Source organism: Thermobia domestica, chromosome 11, assembly GCF_964235325.1.
Source record: "Thermobia domestica chromosome 11, izTheDome1.hap1.1, whole genome shotgun sequence".
Classification (NCBI taxonomy): domain Eukaryota; kingdom Metazoa; phylum Arthropoda; class Insecta; order Zygentoma; family Lepismatidae; genus Thermobia; species Thermobia domestica.
The window spans coordinates 213,476,571-213,497,174 of record NC_137464.1 but is presented as its reverse complement, the minus strand read 5'-3'; the positions used below and the strand labels follow the sequence as shown (position 1 = coordinate 213,497,174).

The following is a 20,604-nucleotide window of genomic DNA, read 5'->3' as shown; positions in this document are numbered from 1 at the left end:
ATTCTGAAACTTGGATATTTGGATAGGACACATACTAGTTCCTAAGTGAGGTCTTGACCCGACTACGGTAGTTCACGTAGTCTCGGAGCTATGGACCTTTAAAGTTCATTTTTTCATGCTTTTGGCAGCCTATAACTCCGAAAGGAAGCGTTTGTGCACCCAGGATGGTATATACTTTTTGTTTTGTCTTGGTGTCAGGAATCACCTTCCAAACGTTGTAAGTGTTGTTTTGAAACACCCTGTATATATAAAATATTTTCCATAATCCTATTTTTCCGTGTGAAGAACGGCTATTCTAGGTGGTACAAAATAAACTACCAAGGGTGCCTAACTCTATACTATTACTGTAAGCTATTTTTTGCAATGACATTTTACTGAACCCTTTCCAGATCTGAACTCGTTATTTAAAGTTTTTTTTTTTTTTTTTTTGGTCATACATATGACGTGTCTTAATGCGATCCTGAAAACACTCTCAATACATAAAATAGAATGGATACACTTATTTTTACTTTCGAGCGAAGAAAAGTATGGTAATCGTGAAAAAAATTGAATTTGAGATTTCAATGCACCACACACAGAAAAAGTTATTTTGGATGATAGTGTATCCCGATGTATGTACACTCACATGGACGCCATACCATTCAATGTACCTGAACAAAATTTTAAACTTGAGATTTTCAGAAGTCTCTCCACTGAGTTTTCGGATTTTCTTCCTATCCTCGAAAATAAGGATGATTTGCTGGATGGTTAAAATAAAAAATTGAGAATATCTCGAACATGGCTCTAACAATTTCGTTTACAAATTCATTAATCAACACTATAGTCATTTTTCTAGGAAAAATCCAGAAGAGGTACTTCACTCTTGGAATTACGTTTTCTTGACAGTTTTTTTTTTTTTTTTTTTTTTTTTTTTAACGATTGGAGCAAAATATTTTGTACTACTCTTATTGGTATGAGCTTCCTCCAGTAGAATCTTTCCAACAGATCGTGTAAATTATATTTCAAAAGAATGCTTGAATGCTGATGCTGATTTTTAGATACAACAAAGAAGTTATTTGGCAGGATAAGATATAGACCTCTGATACCAGTAAGTACTAATATACGTACAAATAGGCTACAGCACACTTAATCAGATCTTCCATTCGTGATGAAATGGAGTAGTATTTTCAGTTTCGTAACGTAAGAATCATACTGTAGCTAACCGTAATGTTTTTTTATTACCCTCTTATGACTTATCTTGGGAGTCCAGGGCATAGCCCCCTGTACGCTCGCCAAATCGATAGATGAAGATGATTTTCTAACATGAAAACCTATCCTGCGAGCAAGAGGAAAAGTTTTTTTTTTCTTTTTTTCAAAAATCTCTTTCTTATCGTAGCAGCGACTGGTAGCGATGAGGTTGTCACGCTCAGTTGCGTGACGCTGGCATTGTTGATTAGTTATCTACCTTCCCTTACTTTGCCGTAAATACAACCAGAGATGTGACATATTGGCGAAACAACAGATTTTCAACGAGATAATCGATCCTCGGAGCAATGACCTTCAACAGCACGTTCATTACAAAAACGGAAACATCTGGCATAAGGCTAACAAGTTAAATATTATTTCTCGTCACTTTTGAACAAACAATGTCGGTGGTCGTACACAAGTTGAGATCTCCGTGGCCTAGTGATTAAAGTGTTGGACTCACGTCCGGGTGGTCCTGGGTTCTATTTTCGGTTGATGCATTCCAATTTTCAGGGTTAACCCAGCGTCGAGAAGCAAACTGGGGAGTCACATTAATAAAAAAAACATATGACAGCCACTAGGTCCAGAAAGATCTTTATATACCTGTTAGACAGAGAGACGCATGCCAGTGGTTAGTTAATACAGAAGATACTACAAGTAAACCCTCCTTAGTAGCGGCGTCCTAGATAAAATGATTTTTTTTTTTTGTCCCGGCAAAAATATGTGTGTTATTAAGGGTCTTCACTACAGCGAAATTAAACTACTGGTAATTTTAGAGTTTTTGTGCAATATCTTCAAAACAAATAAAAGTATTCGAAAAGCAAAAACGTAGTGAACTAGACTATACGATATTACATGTGATACCGTTCTCATAACTCATCTATCTTCTTACGATTTGCAACTGTAGCTAGTTTTAGTATTTTTTGCGGGTTCTGTAAATAGCGGCATACCAAAAGCAGATAGGTGAATTGTGATGAAGGTATCACATGCAAAATCGTATTGTCTAGTTCACTACGTTCCTGCTTTTCGAATATTTGTATTTGTTTTGAAGATATTACAGAAAACCTCTAAAATTAGCGGTACTTTAATTTCGCTGTAGTGAAGACCCTTAAGAGACAGAAACTTCCCTTTTACGGGTACACTCAAATACATGGACAGTCCTCTTTTCCTCCTAACAGCGGGCACGGTGGCTCAGTGGTAGAGCGCTTACCTCTGGGGCGTGGGGTCCCCGGTTCGATTCCCGGTCAAATAAGTTTGCGGTGGACATCGTGTCCGTGAGTTCTCTCCGGGTACTCTCGTTTCCTCCCAGTTTCTCATTCAACCAATTCTTCCATGGTCGTTCACTTATCTTAATCATACTCTCCCTTAGACTAAAGGGCATAAACGTTGGACAAACTGAAATGTTTCATTTTTTCCTCCTAACGTTTTAATAACCTCTTCATAATGGACACGTATTATTCTCACTTCAGACAGCACAGAAGAACACTCTCTGCAATATTAAAATAAAATTGCAATACATAACAGTAGACATAAAATAATTTCCTCAGAAAGTGTCTTTGTCGTAAATCAAGGCTTTGGTAACAGATATAACGATTACGTACTAGACTTGAAATTTTCTTTCCTCCGTCCACAATAATTTCTCAGTATTTAATAATAATGCTGCATATTCGTATTGCGTTAAACATTTACTCTTAATATGGTCAATATGCGAATTAAGAAATCTTTACAGAACGGCGGAGGGGAAAACTGACATATACAGTACTTGAGAAGAAAATTACCAAACTTACAATGCGTGGGACACCTCTATATACACTCATGTCCAAAATGACTGTCACATATCTATAACTATCTTCTTGTAAGAATATAATTTGATAATGATTTTGCAGGGTACTTTTAATACTGATACTATATGCACACCGTGTATAATCGGGAAATGTATATTTGTGATAAATTTCTTAGGAAAAGAATTATTAATACAAAAATTAGAATGAGTAAAACAAAATGTTGCTAAATGGACAAGAAAGTTTTATTGTCCTTATTTACTGCTCTTTTGACATGAAATTTTCCACATACATGTCTTCGCCGAATATACACATACTAACATTGTAAGAAATACCGGGCGAATTCGTTATCAAATTATATTCCTACAACAACATATTTATAGACATTTTGGACATGAGTGTACATCTGTACTCTATTTAGATCAATCTTGAAACCGAAGTGGTAGTGGATTTTTTAAAATCACTTTTGCTTTCAATAGCGAGCTAAGGGTGGAAATAAAATGTATTCTTGAAACGCTTCATTGATTGCAGGAAATTGCTTCTCGGTATCTATTATCGTTTTCGCTCTACAGTGATTAACGTTACAAATCGGAAATGGTTGATATCCACCATTTTCAGTTTGAATTACTTCCATGACTCTCTACACCCTGGTAGAGGTCTGCAAGGGCTCGGGCCTATAAAGCATATATCACTTCGGGCCCGGACCGGGCTCAAGCCGTGAATTTTTAAATATACAACCATATTTCTCGGGCCTTTTCGAGCCTAACTTTGTAAATACTATACAACGATATATATTACACTTTCTTTCTGGAGAACTTTTAAAGTACAACTGCAAAATTAAACCTCTAATTGCTATAAATAAAAATATAATTTTGCGTTAATTATTAAATTTCTGTAATTCGGGCTTATTTCGGGCTCATTTGATTATCATACGGGCTCGGGCCTAAATGCTAAAACATATTTCGGACTCGGGTCGGGTCTCACATTGTAAATTCACGGGCCGGGCCGCGGTAAAAATTCCGGCCCGTGCAGACCTCTACACCCTGGTCAAAATTATGGTGATTCATTAAGTGCCTCTTGAGATTTTCTCCCTGACGGACACACGAACAGATAGATTAATACATGTATAAATGAGTTTCAGTACTCTAAACTACTTAAAGCTGAAAGTTCTCCACTTAGAACTCCGCTATATAATGAACGAGTCAAAAAAGAAAAAAAGAGTAACCTAAGTCAAATAAAAAATGAAGTTCTTCACGTTAGGAGGTTCTAGTATCGTAATTAAAATACGTGTGTACGATGTTGTTTACGTTACTCAATTGAGGAAAAAGACAGGCAAATACGTAGATCGCGGAATCTGCTATTTAAAACAAAGTTTTACTGGAATTTCGAGGACGTTAACTTTGTTTGAAACAGAATACGAGGTATACATATATGTATCAACAATCCCCACTGTTAAAAAGGTAAAATAAAAAGAAAGAGAAAAACTAGATAAATACCAAACATAATAGCTCTTCACTTGTATGCTAGAGAAGTAATCATAGTGAGTGGACACTTGCTCTGTTTCATTGAAAAGTTGATTTCAAGAGAAGTTGTTAGAACACATTTTCTCTTTTACAAATAGCGTTGGTAGTTCTGTCTTCTTCAGAGTGGAGTGCCTTTTAGCACATGATAGTACGCGAAAAAAATAAAGAAAAAGTATGTGATCTATTAATAGTCAAACTTTTTATTAGCTACGCTAGGTTAAGGGGCTGTGAACGTCCTAACTGCATTGATTTAAAGGTTCTAGTAAGACCATGGAAGTCAGACATGGATTATGTATTGCAAGGTTTGGCAAGTACAATAATATTGTATATGATATTATATATACAGTATATATATACTAGCTGAACCTGCGCTCTCTACACAGCGCATCATTCGCATATGAGCATAAATTTCCTTATCATTACTTACAACATCTGTACATGTCCCCTTACAACATGTCTCTTTACAGATACAAGTGAAAGACGTATTGATTTAAAAAAGGGGGTATCATAAAGGGGAGACTTTTTTCGATTATTTTTTCTCAATATCTCGCACATTTGCAAGATTTGAGCCTGCTTCTGGTTGGAGTTTCTAATTCATGTGTGACCAGTGTTTTCTTTCTTCTTGCATGCAGTATATAAAAACAAATGCATTACATACACAATTATAATGTCAGTTATATATGGTATTAATTGGGAAAAACTCCCAAAAAAAGGTTCATCTTAGACTGGAGAAATGGTTATCCTTCCTTTTCCATTATTATTTGGCCATGAAACAAACGCCTGAGACATATATAACTCCTATATACAACAGTGTGGTGTTGGAATGTATAATGCTTAGGATGTGATGCTTTAGTTTTTCTCAATTTCAACACTTCCAATGTACCCGTAAAAATGTAATAAAGAAATGGTGCCCATGTTTTTTTTTTTTTAATATTCAATTAGAACTGGCCAATCTACATGAAATTTGCAATCGATCAGTGAAAACGTCATCTTTCTAGAGCCTGTAGTTTCCGATATCTCATTGTCGAAAGGATTGGCCATAAACATATAAAAGTAGTTTAAAAGAGCTTCAAAGATGGCAGCACAATTCATTTGCATTTATTTCGGAGAAGGCTTATTAAGGGCAAAGGCCTTTGAACAATAATTTAAAAGGATAAACTTTGTGAAAAATATTTCTGTGAGTAATTTATTTTAAGTACACTCTTTTAATAATATTTGTCTTTGTTATAAACGTGAAATCACAAATAACTGTAAATCAAAAGTTTGAAAGCTAAGGTTATAGGTTAGAGCTCGGTCGCTCTTAATTCGTACTGTAGCATTTTAATAGATAGATATAAAACTTGGCCGTTTGTGTTTAAGTTAGCTACCTCTCTACTAACGTGGTAATTATATACGTGTAGTTTCCCGTAAGATATGTATAGATACCATCGATTTATGTAATACACGACTTACGTCAATTCGAAATTAAATAACAAAACTTGAAAACTACAACTACTAGCGCGTATGAGGGTACTTGCGGGTTTCTGTGTCTTTGACATCTATTGCAGTATGCAATGACATATGTACTATATATTTTTATGTATAAAATAATATATAAAAACAACTGATATACAACTTGTACGTTTTTTATATATATATATTTAGAGTTTATATATGAGTAAATATTGCTGAGACATTTCATTTATAAAGCAATGTTGTTACGTATTTTGCATCATATTACATAATAATATTACAGTTCTCTACCAAGTTACACTTAAAGCAATTAACAAATTCGACTTGTGTAAAATTCAAGTTATGTGAAGGTTTACAGAACGCATTATTTATGTAAATCCTGAAGTTACTATAGGAATACCACTCATTCTAGCTTCGAAACTTCTTGTAAAAAAAATTAAAAAACAAATTCTGACAAGATTTTTTAAAATTTTTACTATAGGAAAGAAGAGGAAGTGAAGAATGAAAGGAGAGAGATTCTTTCTTTTTCCTTCTAGGAGCGAGCGAGCGAGAGAGAGAAAGGAGACACGTATTACTTGTTATACTCTGTAAGCTGACCATCTATCTATTTTTAAACTTGGCTATATATGCTTTTGATTTTAAAATCATTTTTGTATGTTGAACACCCAACTCTGCCACATTTCACAGTATAACGTAATTATCATAATTTCTTTAAACTTTACAGAACATTTTTTTGTTGTTGTTTCGGAAAGTCAAATAAACCCAAGGGAGAAAGGGGGAAAACTTGTACACTAAAATTGACTTTTTTTTTTTCAAAAATGCAGAAGGGGATGGTAGTGTTTATCAGTGTTTGTGTCTATCCTCTTCAGTCCATAGGTGCACACATGTGCACCTCTGTTTTTTTTTTCTTCTATTCTGAGTCTTGCATTGTAGTAGAAACTGCTTTGTAACGTTTGTGTACCTCCCACTGGTGTTTATTACTAATCTTGTTCATTAGATGGCATCAACAATCATTATATTGCAAGCGATATTTACCCCCTTCAAAAAAAAAAAAAAAAAATGGGAACTGCTTAGTTCCAAGACTCTAGAGACTATTGTTGTCGAGTGTCTGAACGGATCAACGCTATCAGATCCCTGTTGCAGTGAAAAAAAAAAAAAAACACGATAATTTCTTATTTCATTTGATTGATTGCTCGTAAAAAGATGTTAGCAGTATGGGTCTAGTTGTTTAAGCGGACGAGAACCGTTTTTGGTGTTTTGATACTTAGAAAGTGGCTCCGTGTAGCGTAGTCACTAACTCTCTCGTCTTTGGTACGAACGGTCTCGAGATGGACTCCCGGTGGGGACACTCGGTTGAAAAAGTCGAAAAGTTTTTTTTTTTTTTTTTTTTTTTTAGGACAGCCATCCTGAGTGAGGTTTTCCTGGGTTATCCCCATTCACACTAGGTAAGCGCCCGGATGTTACCTAACATACAGGTTTTAGGCAGCTTCCTTCCTTCCCCAACCCTTTCTTTCTTCCCTTTCCTCGGATAATGTGATCACCGAGGGACGTGATTCTTCATACGTGACGGGCTAACATGGCTGTAGATGCCGAAAGCCCAGAAATCTAATTTTTAATCATAATTCCGGATACTTAGAGAAGCGAGACAGTATGGGTGTTTTCGAACATTTCCTTGAGCTGATATGAGATAGCATGGATATTTTCGAACATTTCCTTAAACCAACAGGAGACAGTATGGGTGTTTTCGAACATATCCTTGAGCTGATATGAGACAGTATGGATATTTTCGAACATTTCCTTAAACCAACAGGAGATAGTATGGGTGTTTTCGAACATCCTTGAACTTACATAAGACAGTGTGAGTGTATTCGAATATGTCTTTGAACTGAGATATTAAATGCATCTATTGACATAGAAGAAAGGAATATATAATATGAAAATAAACACAGAATAAATATTGTTCTGTATAAAAGTTATTTATTTCACGTGATTTTGTTAATATTGCAGAAATGTTTATTTTATATCCTTATTGTAAGAGCAAGATGCCTCAGTCTCTAAACCACACTTCTATAATTCAGTCAGGCTAATAGTTGCTGCTAGCTGCTCGCCCTCTACCTGACACCAAGAGATGCTTATAGCGTACAGGCAATTTGCAGACGATCCGAAGGCTAGATGGGGAAGGGGGGACGGTCAACAACTAGTTATTTATAAAATACAAACTAGTTACCGAATTACAAATGCTCGTTAGTTGATGGAGTTAATTTGTTAGTTGATTGCTAATGTTCTTTACTAGTCAATTTGTTCTCTTTACTCTGCCCAAAGCTTAAGCAAATGACTCAAACTTCTTCTATAAAGCTTGTAGCCAGGCATGCTCTTATTAATTAATTGCGATAAACAAGTGAATGGAATAAATTTAGACAAATAAATTGTAAATTTTAAGAAATTATGTCAAAATTATAAAAAATGTGAATTTTTTTAAATGTTTAAAGGTAATTTTTTAATCAAATAGCACATCGGAAGTATTGAAAATATTTTTCTCTTTTCCTCTTACACTAACAATGTTATCCGGTATGGTTCGCGTCCGATGTCCCTGGACCAACGTACAGGTCTATGCTTTAGATACTATTACAATCTAGACACTCATTCACTCACAGTTTCTCTCTCTCTCTCTCTCTCTTAGTGTTCACTGTTATTTTCGAGTCCTAATTATTTTCACTCTCATTATCTCCAGAGAATGTTCACTAATGGGTATTTTGTGTAATCGCCACGTAACCGAGATGTGTGAATCTGTGGCGTTGTGGTCACAAGTTTCAGATGGTTAATTAAAACAACTAAGCAGCTCCCAACTGGAATAGCATATTTAGGAGTGTGTATACTTCTACGCAATTTTAGTTCCTGAAGTATAGTAATATCTAGCTCGTAGGTAGTGGGTGGCAACCGACCATCTTTAGTCCTTTCCCTTTTAAACTTTTAACTGTTTGTTGGTACGTATGTATGTATGTAAGGTGAATTTAAGTCCGTCCAAAATTCTCTCTCCCTCCTCTCTCTCTCTCTCTCTCTCTCTCTCTCTCTTAGTGTTTTAGTCACGGACCCAAGCTCTATTCGTGAGACTGATTTGCTACAAAAGGGTTCAAGTTCGATTCCTAGTGGAATTAATAATTTCTGTGATTGGGACGCAAATTTAATTCAGAGGAGTCGAATTCTCATCTAGAAAGCCAGGATGCCTTAGAAACTGATGTGCTGGCCACAAAACATTCAACAAAAAGACAGTCAGCCAACCATAGCTCTCCACAGGCTGTAACGATAGGCTATTTATGTGCACAGAGTATTTTACTAGATATGAGTAGAAATTTTATACTGAATGTAATAATTCATATGAACGTATGTTAAATTCTCTTAAATTCACATAATACTCAATATGCCGAACCAAATGTTTGTCCATCAATGTACTAAACACCACAAAGTACACTAAAAATAATACTGAGTCGTTGCATCATGAAATGCCGTTTTCAAAGTAGTTGAAAAGATGGTAAATTTAAAACAAATAATTATATTTTGACCGAAACAAAACTTTGAATAATATTTGTAATAATGTTCATTCTATTATGTTAGATGGCTTGAGCTGGGATCCTAATATTTTTGTTTGTTTTTAGGGATACAGAAGCCATGGAGAAAAACAGGATCTATGTATCACTATGCTATATGAATACAGATTAGGACATAATGAAGAAGAACAAGCTCAAATATATACTGCGTAAGGGATGGAGATATGGATCTTGAAAATAACTCTCGTGGAATGTTTCCATCTGTGCTTATTTCTGATTATTTGAAAGCGAACGTCCGACACGACCGCACAAAATCAATTCGCAAAACGTCAGAGCACTTTCATGTGTCTACTGCAACTGTGTCCCGTAAATTGACTGCCTTCGGTAAAGAAAAACAATCATACGTGGGTACCCCATGAACTGACATATGCTCAGAAAATGCATCGCTGAAAAATCGAAAGTCCTCTTACCTTGAGAAATCACAGGGAGCCTTTTTCACATCAAATTGTCACCTGCGATGAAAATTGTGTGCTACAACAATAATCGTAAAACATCATCACAAAGGCTTAATGTTGAAGAATCTAATAAACAATGTCCAAAACTTGCACTCCACCTCAGAAAGATTATAGTGACTGATTAACAACTCAGGGTATTGTCAATTTTCCGTTTCTTCAATTACGTCACACCATGACAGCACAAAGATATTGCAATAATATTGAAGAAATGCACCGGAAACTATGCACTAAACAACAACTATTGACAGCTCCTATCGTATTGCATGATGGTGCGAGGACTACTGTGGTACAGAAAAAGACAGATTTGTGATATGAAATTCACTCTCTTATCCTCCATATTACTAGGATATTTCTCCTACTGACTTTCATTTTTTTCTGCAGTTTTGAACTTTTATTTTGAAATAGACACTTCAAAGAAGATAAAGGTGTTGAAAAAATGCCTTTGCTTCTAAATCCAAGTACCTTTTCCACAATTCAATGACGTCATTGCAAAAACGCTAGCAGATGGTCACTGAAGCCCAAGGATGCTATTTTGAACAAATTCTACATATCTGATAAAAGATACTCCTGTTTGTTTTTATACCAATAGAAAAGACATTTCATTTGTAACAATCCAATATTTAAAAAACAAATGTCTTCCTTCTCTGAAAGTTTTAGACAGGTGTGGACTGGCTCTACCAAAGGGGTGGTAGTACAGGTATTAGAAAAGTGCCACGAAAAAGGCGATGGCGCGGATATTGAGAGGGCATCATATCAATGGGTCAGAGAGAGAGAGAAGTATATGATATGTCGTTTATACATATCTGTCGCAATAGATACCTTATAAGCATACGACCACATATGACTTTAACCATAACACAAGGCATAATTTTAAAATAAAGATAATTCAAAACAAAGTGCTATTTATTTATTTTATGTTGATTACAGAAGATACTCACGGCAATATAGCTGTAACTTCACTGATTACGGAAGATACCCACGGCAATATAGCTGTAACTTCATTGATTACAGAAGATCTCTCGGCAATAAAGATGTAACTTCATTGATCACAGAAGATATTCTTGGCAATACAGTTGTAACTTCATTGATTATAGAAGACAGCCTCGACAATATAGCAGTAATTTCAAATTAGCCAACCTTACTCGTGCCTTCGAAAGTTACTTCAACAAAGTTTTACAAGATATACGAATTATTTTCGGTAATGTTTCAAAAAAGTAATGAAATATTCATTTTACTTTCGTTATTAATATATTTTTGGAATGTTTCATAAAGGGGAGGGTGCACCTGGCATTTGCCTGGTTGTAAGGCGGCCCAATCCATCCTTGTTGACAGGTCACTTTATTTCACAATATATAAGGTAAATTACTTTAAACCATTAGAGACCCATATGACTGGATCTCTCGTTAGTATTACGCACAAACGCAGTGATATCAGGTAAAATACCCTCTATCTTCATATTTGTCTCTGAGGTAAGTATAAAACATGCGTGTATTATGTATCTTGTAGCTTTTAATACAGCAATAACAACAAATTGATAATTGATGTAAGTAGTTTCCACATCTTACACGCTGTGAGATTGTATCGATGCGACCCAATACAACACCATAATTTCTATATACGTATATAAAAGAAGCCCTGACTGACTGACAAACGTCCAGACCAAATCGCTGAAGCGATAAATTTGAAATTTTGATAAAGCATGGAATTTGTGATATAGATGCCTCTAAGAAATATTTTTGGCAATTATTCTGGTAAAATGTCCATATCTTTGAATCTCTGAAGGGTAGAAACATGAAATTTAGTACGCGGATTTCCCATTTAAATAATTAGAACGTGTTTCACCTTTTTTCAATATTTCCCCTAGAAGAGACCTAAAAATGCTGAAGAGAAAAGAAGATTTATACTTGTTGCAATGACATGGCCATATGTCGGAACCCCTTAAGGTTAAAGACATGAAAATTGGTATTTAGGCTTTCAATTTAAAACCATTAAAGACGCGTTTCAGCGCTTAATGTTTCCCTTGGAAGGGAAGGAGAAAAGGGTGAGGGTTGTAACTGTTATAATAAGTATGTCATATCTCGAAGTTCCTTAATGTTAGTCATGTAAAAGATATGAAACTTGGTATATAAACTCATTGTTCCAAACAAGCAAGCACATGCCACAGTGAGAAAATGGGTCACTTTTTTTCTCAATATATAAAAAGACTTGGAGGTGGTCAGTCCCATCATCACGGGAAAAGGGGTGAGCCTGAAATAAACATCTGAACACAGTTCGCTCTTGGGTCGACATGTTTTTTTTTTTTTTTTTTTTAAATAAAATTTCAGTTTGACATATCTATTCTAAGCCGAAGAAAGAAATTTAAACTTTTCTCAAAGAATAATGGTAAAAACGTATTCTTGCCGTGTGACGAATGAAAACAAAGGCTGAAATATGAAGTACGAGACAGTAAGCCAAGCAAAAGCGGAGGTTGAGGGGGGAGGGGAGGCGAAGTCCACGGCTATCCGAAGGCTAGTCAACTTATAAAAACGATGGGATATTGTTGAGAAGCACAACGAATTATTGCTAACAAAAACGACCATAATAGATAAGAAAATTTATCATGGGCATAAAATCTTATTCCGTGTAACGTGGGTTCCTGTCACCACGGCATGGCGCGTCCTCAGGTTGCGGATCAAGGAGAAGGCCTCTAGATATAGAGGTTAGCTGCGAATATACTGAATAAGCAGTCGCGGACAGACGACTAGGAGTGGTCCTCCAGCTTGGGGGTTTGGGTAAGGCTAACACCCTCATCCTGTAAAAAAAGGTACTTGTTCAGAAACATTCACAAAAGCCTCGGGCAAGGACTGATAACTTGGCACGACATCAGCAAAAGAAAATGGACATGAGATTTGGAACATGGAATGTTAGAAGTCTTTATAGGGCAGGCGCGTTAAAATCTGTAACGAGTGAGTTAGAGAAATACAGGATGGACTTAGTAGGAGTTCAGGAAGTTGGGTGGGAAGGAAATGGATCTGAGAATTCCGGAAATTTTACGTTCTTTTACGGGGAAGGAAATAAAAATCACCAGTTAGGAACAGGGTTTTTCGTTCACAAACGAATATTACCAGCAATTAAACGGGTTGAATTTGTTACTGACAGACTTTCTTTTATTACTCTTAAGGGACGGTGGTGTGATATTATTGTTTTAAATGTACATGCTCCAACTGAAGATAAGGGTGACGATATAAAAGACAGTTTGTACGAAGAAGTGGAACGGATATTTGACCAACTCCCGCGATACCATATGAAGATTCTATTAGGGGATTTCAATGCGAAGGTAGGACGAGAGGATATTTTCAAACCGATTATAGGGAACGAAAGTTTGCATAACGAAAGTAATGACAACGGTGTTAAACTTGTGAACTTTGCAACATCCAAAAACCTAATCGTGAAGAATACAAAATTCCCACATCGCGACGTTCATAAATACACTTGGACATCACCAGACGGAAAAACACATAATCAAATTGATCACGTTTAAATGCAGAGATCTTATTAAACGCTTGCAGGGACATGGGTTTAGAAGTAAACGCAGAGAAAACTAAATACATGGAAGTGCGTCGGGACCGTAATACGGCAAATTGTGGAGGCGTTAAAATATTAAATAATGCTTTTGATAAAGTGGATACTTTCAAATATTTAGGATCAATATTAACAGACGAAAATCATATTCACGAAGAAATTAAATGTCGACTAAAAGCAGGGAATTCGTGTTACTATTCGGTTCAAAATCTCTTGTCGTCGCGAATTCTGTCGAGGAATTTGAAGCTTAAAATATATAAAACGATAATCATGCCTGTTGTTCTGTATGGTTGTGAAACATGGTCGCTTACTCTGAGGGAAGAACATAGACTGAAAGTATTTGAGAACAGGATCCTGAGAAGAATATTCGGACCCAAGAGGAACGAGAATGGGGAATGGCGGAAGCTTCATAACGAGGAACTACATAGTTTATACGGTTTACCCAACATTGTTAGGGTCGTCAAGTCTAGGAGGCTTAGGTGGGCAGGTCATGTAGCTAGAATGGAAGAAATTAGAAACGCTTTCAAAGTCTTGACTGGTAGACCCATAGGAAAACGACCATTAGGAAGACCTGGGCGCAGATGGGAGGACAATATTAAGATGGATCTCGCAGAGATAGGAATACAAAGTAGAAACTGGATGCAATTAGCTAAGGATAGAAGTCAGTGGAGAGCTTTTGTGAACGCGGCACTGAACCTCCGGGTTCCATAGGCCATAGAGTTAGTTAGAGTTATAAAATCTTATTTCAGATAGGAAATATTTAAACAAAAAACGGTCGATTTTTTTAAAAAAAACACGAGGTTCATTCGTTCGATTACCTTTTTTGCTGAGAACTTGCAGAAGTACACTTCTTTTAACGGGAAAAATAATGCTTATCCACAATATTTGAAAATAAATAACTAAGTAGAATAAAAAAGCTGTCATCAATGTCAGAAAAATAGGATAGAATAAATCATGTCAAGCAACGCCAAGGGGCCATCTCACAACCACTCTGAAAACTATAGATTCGACAGTAATATCGGTCGTTTTCGATTATCTTTTCATGTCATTCCCTTTAGAAGTGCTTTTTTTTTTTTTTTTTTTTTTTTGCCAGATTGCAAGTAATATGTTTCCGTCCACTAGTTTTTTTTTAAAATGAGTTTCCATGAAGAGCAAAGGACAACATACTCAGAAGAATTGTTTGGAGGGGGCGGAACGCCTCCTGGACGATTAATGTAGATTTGAAATACGGAGTTTAACATCAAATCAGAATAAAATAGAGCTCTCGCTCTCTCTCTCTCTCTCTCTCTCATATATATATATATATATATATATATATATATATATATATATATATATATATATATATATATATATATATATAAAGGTGTGGATCCAAGGGGGCTATAGCCCCCCTTGACGCTCAGGTATACACGGGATAAAATGGGCTTTAATCCTGCTTTACACTGGATAAAGCGACAGATTATGGTTTAGCCCCTGCAGTATGCCAAGCCAACAGTGTGAATTTGTATACCGAACCCAGACATAACTTTTTTTTTTACAGACATTTACTTCTATATAAAGTATAAGATTATCAGTATCAACAATTATCAAAGTATAAACAACCTTTATTAATAATTACAGTAAGATAGCAATCAATTTTACCGTAAAACGACAAGCTAGAGCGAAAATTATGTGAAAATATTAATTATCACCGGGTTTACGTATCTGTACAAAATTACAAGCTCTAGTTATTATGGAAGTGTATGAAAGTTGCAAAATTTCACTCAAACAGAAAAAGAGCCCAGTAAATGTTAAGCTATGTGCTGGAGGAAAAAAGTTATGATGTTGAACTTACAATATCAAGTGAAGGAAGTTTCAGCTAAAACCTGACCACCACGAGGTATGCAACCGTGAGAGACAATAGTGATTGGTTGGTTGCCTATACGTATGTGAAATTATTCTACAATTCACTAGAACGGAACCATTACATGAATTTAGCTGAGGTTGGGATGTGAAACAATCTTAGCAATATACCTAGTATTCTGCAGTGTGACACGTCATCATATATGGGGAAAAATATATGGTTTAGTGAAATCTAGTCATTTAATTTTTCATGATGAAATTAATGTGCTCTGCAACGCAACACAACGCAAGTACTTGCAAATATACAGTACACACAATATTGTATTACAGTGAGTTTAAAAGAACGGTAAACAGAACAAATATCAGCACATTTCCCCTAGCTTTGTAATGATTTTGATAGGGAGCGACAATACTCATAAAATCAACTTAATATCAACAGATAGATTTCGAAACTGTGCCCAAAAGCAAACTGAATCAATAACCAAAGAATAATCCGTGAAGTTTTCTTGATATCCCGTTTCTTTTTTCATTATTAAAGAGAGTTTTGTAATTGGCAGGGTTGTCTCTACCGTATGTGCAACATGTGCATTTGCACGGGGCATAAAATTTTGGGGGTCGCAAAGAAAACTGTATTATTTAAAAATAAACTGAAATATATATATATATAGAAAATACATTATTTAAAAATTACTATAAAATATATTTCTTGTTGGAACGTGTTGACATTATGATTAGTTAAATTTAACTGCCACTGCCTATAACAGTTTTAAGTTGTGAATGTACTTTTTCAAAACTAAAAAACTTATTTAGGATTTATATTGGCTGAAACTTTACTACAAGGACTTGACGGTTTCAATTGAATATGAAATCGAACAAAAATTGAATTACTTTGATCTTATATCTGATTTTTCGACTTTGCAAACAAGACTGGGTTCTATTTTTTTAAAAAAAATAATAATACAGTAATGATCCAATTTATCAATGAGGGTGTTACAAAGCAAATGTGCTTTTATGGTTCTTGATCTCACAAAGATGAAAAATCAACATGAGGCTGTAACTAAATTTCGTTTTTATTTTCAAATTTACAGCATCAGCGATAACTTGATACGAAACTTTTGATGTAACATAATTCTCTTTCGCTTTTCATTACTATTCTTTTTATCAAATGAATGAATACTTAAAACTTATGATATTTAAAAAAAACTCAGTAATATATAATTCAATCTTTATTCCTCACAAACATATGTTTGTGTTTATACGTTCTCGTAACTTTATACGTTCTCACCTAAACAACAATACTTGTTATTAATATATTAGCTTATCATCATCATTATTATTATTCAGTAAATTTTATATTTTCATTAACTTTACTAAAATTATTATGGGGTCACGTTTCTAAAATCCTGGCATTTAAGATGTGCTTTTCTGTACGAAAGGAAGAGTGCCAAGTAATAGTATTGCACTAGATGGTAACTTCTCTCGGACAGGTCCTGATTATTCGAACCATATTTCTGAAGGGTAGAACTAAATACTGTCGATTATTGGAAATATGTTTCTAAAGGGTAAGACTAATTACTACCTACTATTGGAACCATGTTTCTAAAGGGTGAAACTAAATGCTCTCGATTATTGGAAACACATTTCTAAAGGGAAAGACTAAATGTTCCCGATTATTGGAAGCATGTTATTAAAGGGTGAAACTAAATACTCTCGATTATTGGAAACATGTTTCTAAAGGGTAAAATTAAATACCCTCGATTGTTGGAACTACACCCTCCATTCCAAAAGAAACCGAACGTTTTAAAAAAAACAAAAAAGCAATGTACATTTTAGAACAAGTCATTTTTATTAATCAATGTATTCCCCTTCTGCATAGATACACATATTTGCACGCTCCAACAAGTTGTCAAACCACTTCTCCATGTCCTTTATTGGAATGGTCTTTAGGACGGCGGTCGTCGCCTTCTCAATGGCATCAATCGATGCGTGCCACTTTCCTTTCATCGCCAAATGCAGTTTCGGGAACAGATAGAAATCGCACGGAGCGAGATCTGCTGAATAGGGCGGATGATGCAACCGAATAATGTTATTTTTGACCAAAAATTCAGTTACAAGTCGGGAACGATGTGATGGTGCATTATCGTCCAAAAGAGTCCAACTGCCGATTTCGCGATATTCGGGCCGAATACGACGAATTCTTGCCAGCAAACGCTTCATGACGCCTAAGTAAAACTCTCCAGTGACTGTCTGGCCGGGCTGAACAAATTCTTTGTGGATAATTCCTTTTGAATCGTAAAAACAAATCAGCATCACCTTAACTTTTGACTTCACCAAGCGACTTTTTTTGGGTGTTCCTTCATCCGGCGCTCTCCATTCAGCACTTTGCCGCTTTGTTTCGGGCTCATATTCAAAACACCACGTCTCGTCACCACTTACAATCGATTTCAAGAAGTTTCGATCCTGCCGAGCACTTTTAACGATGTCTTTGCAATGAGCAATTCGATCAACTTTTTGGTCTTCGGTGAGTTTGTGTGGTACAAACCGCGAATTAACCTTCTTAAGGCCCAAAACTTCGGTCAAAATGCGGTATGCGATTGTTTGAGGAATGCCTAATTTCATTTCAATAACTTTCACCGACGATTTTTTGTTATGTTTGATGATTTCACGCACTTTTTCGATGTTTTCTTCCGATAATCCGGTTCTGGGACGGCCTGATCTTTCGTCATCATCCAGCGTCTCTCTACCCGATTTGAATCGCCTGAACCACTCGTAAACTTGCGTACGGGATAGACACTCATCACCATATGCATTTTGTAGCATTTGGTGCGTTTCACTAAAAGTTTTACCCAGTTTAACACAAAACTCAATTGCAGCTCGTTGTTTGAAACTCATTTTCCGACCGATGTACACAACACACTGACAGTTGAAACGCAATAACTTTGTTGCCGTGCATCCAAATGTCATGACATTTATACCAGTTGTCAATGAGGGACTACGCCATCTACCGGTAAATATTACAACAGATGGCACTAGTGGTACTATTTGTTTTCAAAAGTTCGGTTTCTTTTGGAATGGAGGGTGTACAGTATGTTTCTAAAGGGTAAAACTAAATACTCTCGATAAAACGAAACATGTTTCCAAAGAGTAAAGCTAAATGCTCTCGATTATTGGAAGCATGTTTCTGAATGGTAAAACTAAATACTCTCAATTATTGGAAACATGTTTCTGAACGGTAAAACTAAATACTTCCGATTATTGGAAAAATGTTTCTAAAGGGTAAAACTAAATACTCTCGATTATTGGAAACATGTTTCCGAAGGATAAAACTAAATACTCCCGATTATTGGAAGCATGTTTCTGAAGGGTAAAACTAAATACTCTCGATTATTGGAACTGTTTGTGAAGGACAAAACTAAATGGTCTCGATTATTGGAAGCATGTTTCTAAGGGTAAAACTAAATACTCTCGATTATTGGAAACAGGTTTCTGAAGAAAAGAAACTAAATACTCTCGATTATTGGAAGCATGTTTCTGAAGGATAAAACTAAATACTCTCGATTATTGGAAGCAGGTTTCTGAAGAAAAGAAACTAAATACTCCCGATTATTGGAAGCATGTTTCTGAAGGATAAAACTAAATACTCCCGATTATTGGAAGCATTTTTTTAAAGGATAAACTAAATGCTCTCGATTACTAGAAGCATGTTTCTAAAGGGTAAAACTCAATGCTCTTGAGTATTAGAAGCATGTTTATGGAGGGTAAATCTAAATACTTGTCTATTAGTGGAACTATGTTTCTGATGGATAAAACTAATTGCCTTCAACAATGAATAAAACAAAATAATTTAAAAATTTTATGAATTATTCCTTGCATATACTATATTCAACTTATCTTTTGATAGGTGTGAGTATTCACCTCTTGAATTTCATTGAATTATTTGTAAATATTCTCGCTGTTTAAAAAATACATTTTAAAAGTTGGGGGAAAAAAGCTGCCATGTATCGGAGATAGTCAAATCATTACATTGATATATTATATTAACTACTGCATATTCGTGATTATTCATTTGAAAGGGTTCAATAGTTTTCTCGTGACGCGGTCAAAAACAATATCACTTTCATTTTTATTCATGGAAATTATGGAACCTATCCCAATTAAATAATAATAATAATAATAATAATAATAATAATAATAATAATAATAATAATAATAATAATAATAATAATAAAACTATGCAAGACAGTAAAAAGGATCACGCGCTTGAAGTATCAGTTTCGTCCGATATAACCGCTACATGATGTGTGCTGCCATCTAACGGCGAAATGTCGAACTTTTGTTTCAATAGCAGAAAATGGGATATGGAAAGCTACTGTTGAAGTCGTTGTTACCCGTGAAGGTGTTAAAGGATAACTCTATTAACGGAATCGGGCAAGGCAAAATTCAAGAAATAACTTGTTATCGTGTGGAGTAACGAACGGGCGTTAGTCACCGTTATCCGTTAAGTTGTTAACAGACTGGCTCCATTAACGAACACAGCTAAGATAATAATCGCTCTGGCTATCTACAGCAAAATATACTTCAAAAATTAAGTTTCGTTCAAGAGTTATATTGTAGAGTAACGGACAGATGTAACTCGTCTTTAACCGTTAGAAAGATAACGGATTGGCTCCATTAACGAACTTAGCTAAGATAAATCGCTCTGGCTATCTACAGCAAGACGTACTTCAAAAATTAGCTTTCGTACAAGAGTTCTAGTGTGGAGTAAGAGACAAACGTAATTCGTCGTTAACCGTTAAGACGTTAACGGATTGACTCTATTAGCCCGAACTTAGCCGAGATAATTGTTCTACCTGTGTATTGCGAAAAAAAATAGAATTTAAAAATTTGCACCCGTTCGAGTTCTTCTGTGGACTAACGGACAGACGTTCTAACAACATAATCTTACAAGTCTCACTACGAGATCCTAATAATATACTCCCTCCTAATAATATGCCGTTATTTGCAACTTTATCGTTACCGTAATACCACTATTTCTTACTTTCTTGGTACATCATGATTCAAAAAGCTCCTCAATTACCTCACTATAATGAGCAGATATCCAAAATTTTAAGCCTGGAATAACTCTGAGACTACGCGCGGTAAATATTCAACGTCGCTG

General features: G+C 35.4%; 1 protein-coding gene and 1 long non-coding RNA gene across 2 annotated transcripts in view; one reads left to right on the top strand and one right to left on the bottom strand.

The window, feature by feature from the left end:
- The window catches only part of LOC145663739 (uncharacterized), a 45,173-nt gene extending 34,150 nt beyond the window's left edge, over nt 1–11,023 (top strand). Inside the window, exon 3 of the long non-coding RNA XR_014127260.1 lies at nt 9,634–11,023. This is a non-coding gene — a long non-coding RNA (uncharacterized LOC145663739). The remainder of the gene's footprint in view (nt 1–9,633) is intronic.
- Nucleotides 1–20,604, bottom strand: part of LOC145665451 (uncharacterized) — a 499,990-nt gene that overhangs the window by 212,370 nt on the left and 267,016 nt on the right. The window lies entirely within an intron of this gene.